The sequence below is a fragment of the Parasteatoda tepidariorum genome, chromosome 5 (genome assembly GCF_982258835.1).
Source record: "Parasteatoda tepidariorum strain Cologne lab strain chromosome 5, Ptep-v5.0, whole genome shotgun sequence".
NCBI lineage: Eukaryota > Metazoa > Arthropoda > Arachnida > Araneae > Theridiidae > Parasteatoda > Parasteatoda tepidariorum.
Window position 1 is genome coordinate 57486355 of NC_141759.1, and position 4455 is coordinate 57490809.

A 4455-nucleotide genomic window follows, 5' to 3' on the forward strand; every position below is an offset into this window, starting at 1 on the left:
CTTACATCGAGCCTGCGAGAAAAAAAATAGGTATCAGTTGTATTATGTTACTTCGTCCGAAATTGTTTTCATAAAACGTTCTTTCCCATTTATTTTACCGTCCTATCAAATTTTCATTCTAACTTTTATTTATTTCGAGACTGATTTTCCTGAGTGGTTGTGAATTGACAGTTGAATTCCTGCGTGCAAAATCTTCTGATTTTCTCGGGAGATTTAAATTTTGCTTTTAATGTAAATATTAATATTTTTATTTATTTATTAATATTTTATCTTATTTCTACTTTTATCTTGACCACTACGCATAAGTAATTAAAATAAATATAAATACTTTGAATTCGGATTTTTATTTATAATATCAATTGCTATATTTTTACCACAGCTGCCAATTCTTCTGGAAGAACTTATTTATTTTTAAATTGTATTAAAATCTTTGCTATTCTATTAAATTTTTGGATTTTTTTAAAAAATTAATTAAATAGTGATGTTTACTACCACTACAAACAAATATTTAAACATTTATATATATAAATTAAGCTAACTTTTCAATTTATACTGTATTTTTCTGCTTTTACTTTTAGGCAACAAGGACCGTAAGGAACCACAAAAACGATCCTTCAATTCATGATAAAGAGGTAAAGGGTTACTTCGGCCTCAGGCCATAGCTCAGGCCCCCGACCAACTGACAGGACTAAGACTTGATGCTCAAGCTTCTCTTCATCTATTATGCTAATCTTTCGTGTTTTACTAAAGATTACCGTAGAAAGGAGCATCCTAATGAGCTTAAGCAAACTTTTGGAATCCCAAATTGTGTGATTAAATGGCATGAAAGGAGTCTTGTCCGAATATACGCTATGGCTATTAGTGTTAAGTGATAAGAAGCAACAAATTGCTAGATCCGGGGGTGTAGTCCGATCAGACCATTATGCAGGATAACTTATTAGTGAAAGAACCAATTAATATGAAATCTAATAGAAATTAGAAAAAAGGTAGCTAAAACTTTTTTAATTTATGAATATAGTTGGTTTGTTTCGTTCACTTGTCTACCACTACAAATTCAATTCTCAAGTATATATCATAAATTTTTCACAATTTGAATTACTTTTAAAATAAAATTTGCTCTCATGCGCTCAAGAGGTTTGCTTCTTAAATTATCTGCGCAGACTACTTTTGAAGGACCGTGTGGAGGCTTTCTGATGTAGGAGGTGATGGTCAAACCCCGTTTATGGTCAATATCTGCGCTACTAGTAAATTGATACTATTGAGTTCCTGTAAATCATAAAAACAAATTTGTCTTACTGATTTTGTGGACTACATTTAACTACCGATTCAGAAAATCATTTTTGGAAAGAGCAGATTTTGACCGGTATGCTTTGATACTACTTAGAAACTTAATCAGAAAGATGGACCATGTTGAACTACAATTGTAAGCTGAAATATTTTGCTTATTTAACCAAAACAACCACCTCCTAGTCCTAGTGTTTAGATTTTACTGGGCACCTGGGCCGCGAAGCGGCCCCTATCCCATTCATCTGGAATTTTTGAACAGTTTTGGTTGAGCAATGAGGTAAGCAGGCAATGCAGTTGCTTTTATGAATGTTTCAAGCTCTTTGCTTGAATAACTAAAAAGGAATCAAAAATAAATTGAGCAGCTTGCTCTAAACTGTGTTTGTTTGATTTTGGAGTTGTTCAGAATTGTATCAGCATGAGTAAACGTTATTTTCAGAAAGGTTGATGAAATTATTTGTTTTGATAGTTATGATATGAGGCGTCGGAGGTGAAATGTGCAGCTATTGGTCTGTAGTTTTTATCTTTGATATAATTTTCAAATTTAAAGATTTCATTAAAATTTGCTGTTTTACATTCTATGGCTTTATCGAAAAAATCTGCGTTTAGCTTGTATATATGCTGTGATAGAGTTGGTATTTTGAGGTCTGCATGTATATTGGTATTCCGGATGAACCATCTTGCACAGGTTATTTTTCTAAGGATCTTGTTTTGGCATTGGTTTAATTTCTTCAGTAGATGTTGAGGTATCGTTGTCCAGGCAGGTGAGGCATAGGTAAGTATTGGGCGGATCATTGCTGTATATAGTAGCTTCTTTAGTTTAAGTGACATATTCTGATTATATATTAATGGTTGTATTTCTATTATTGCTGCATTTGCTTTATCTATTGTGCTTTTGATGTGATCATTCCAGGTGAGTTTGCTATTGATTATAAGGCCAAGATAATTTGCTTTTTTAACTATTGGTATTGGTATGTTGAACATTTTTGGTTGAAGTTGTGGAAGTATTTTAATTCTTCTTTTTTGTATAATTAATATTTGTGATTTTCCAGCATTTACTGCAGTTTTCCATTTTAAGCACCAGTCTTCTATTTCGTCTATATGGTCTTGTAGTTTTTGAAGAGCATGATTTGGGTTTCTGGATTTAATAATAATACCGGTATCGTCTGCGTAATAGGCTGTTATGCTGTTATAATCGGCTTTGTTTATAGGAAAATCATAAGTGTATAATATGTATAATATCGGTCCCTTTAAAACAACCACCTCAGTAGATGATTTATTTATTTATTTTTAATTTATTTTATGTGTAGTGATGGTCAATATCGTTTTAAATTAGAATTATAAAAACGAAAATTGAATAAATAAGGTTAGATTTTTATCTTAATAAAGTCCCGCAGTGGACTGATCGTTAAGACACGATTCCCAGCTGATCACGGAAGTCAAGCATCACTGGTCAGTGTGCGGGTGGATGGCCACTTGGATCAGTCTCCTTAGGGACCGAGGGTGTGCGGTATTGGTCCTCGTTAAACTGTTCTACCGGAAAGTGCTTGACTTCGCGTGCAGGTCATCGGGCTACCGAAGGAGGGGTGCCATCCCCTCTGCAGAGGATCAAAATTGTGATGGCATGTCTTCGGATGTAATGAACGTAAATGAATTCAGACGTAAATGAATTACAACAACAACAACAATTATCTTAATAAATTTTTGCGAAAAATTTATATATAATGGCAGCTATGATTTAGATTATTTGGCGTAAAATTTCAGAACAGGAATATTACTTCTTTTGTAAAAAATTAAAGTTATGGTATAAATTGCTTGCTTAGAATGTGTAATCATAGCTATAAGTTTAAAAAAGTCGCAATGCAGTTACACTTGTAGGAAAGTTAGGAGATTCGTGACATTGTTACAATATGTGAAAAATAGGAGGGAGGAGGTAATAAGAGTGAAATCCCCAATATTTTGCTTCGAATAAAATATTTCAAATCAGGATTTTAAAAATGTCTATACAATTTTTTTAAATATAATTTTCTTCTTCTCCATTAAAATATACAGACATCATAATTATGCAGCTCCCATTAAGAAAACGAAGTTAAAATTTAAAAATTGACTGGTGTAGGTTAAATCTGTTTGTAAGGACACAAGAGGATGGAAGGAAACACCATCACGAAGAGCTCAGTATTTTTATTATACATTCACACATCCATTTAACAATAAAGAGTAACAACATGACATTGACTAAAATAGAAAGTAATTTAAAGTTTTACCCATTAAGCTGATTGGGGTAAAACGGGAACCAGGAAGGTTCGGGTAGCTCATCTTGCGTCATCTCACTTGGTAAGTCAGAACGAAGACTATTGTTATTGTTTTTGCGGATAGAGGGGTAGCCCCATCTGTTGCTACGAATTAACTATCCGTTACATGTCGAATCAATAAGTCCTCCATGTTCCAAGAAAAATCTTACCTCTGGTGGTACTGAGTCTGAGATTGATCTTTCTCTGGTTCAGGTCAAAATTACGATCTGAGGACGGAGGAACGGATACATGAATGGGTCCGTCCTATAAACGGGATATGACGTATGTGTGGCTGAAGTCATATTGTTGGCCACAGATGGAGTCACTGAAAGCAAGAAACACACCTTCTGTCTTAAATTTGTTGGTTTCACCAAGCAGACTTGCTGGTATGGCAAGTCGCATTAGAAATAGCAACAATGCAACAATAATTAATAACATATGTATACATATAGCGCAGCGTGACTTATGACGGAAGAGGAGGGTACGGAGGTATGGTGAAATGTGACATTTGGTGACAAAAGAGAGGAGGTCTCAAAAATATTGAGAAAAAAATATGACATCATTTAGGAATAGTCATTTTATAAGACTGATAGATAGAAAATCTATCTGTGTCTAAATTTCACTTGAGATTCATTAAGTAGCTTATAATTTGTATGTAAATTTCAGTTATTTCATTTAATGTCTCATACTTTTTATGTAAGTTTAGTTTAATAGTTTATTTTTATGCAAAATTCATTTAAAAGCTTATAATTTAACTAAATTTCATTTAATAGCTCAGATATTTAATGAGTAACGTGCCTACTATACATACATAATTAATAGGCAAGAGTTAAACAATATTAAATTGCGAAACAAATTAATCCAAAATAAAAGCTATTAA

At 33.0% G+C, this 4455-nt stretch overlaps 1 non-coding gene across 1 annotated transcript; it reads left to right on the top strand.

Annotated features, from left to right (window-relative positions):
• The first annotated feature begins 699 nt into the window (after positions 1-699).
• On the top strand, positions 700-816 carry LOC122271047 (U5 spliceosomal RNA). The gene has a single exon (XR_006226133.2). It is a non-coding gene; the product is annotated as a U5 spliceosomal RNA (small nuclear RNA).
• Positions 817-4455: the final 3639 nt, after the last annotated feature.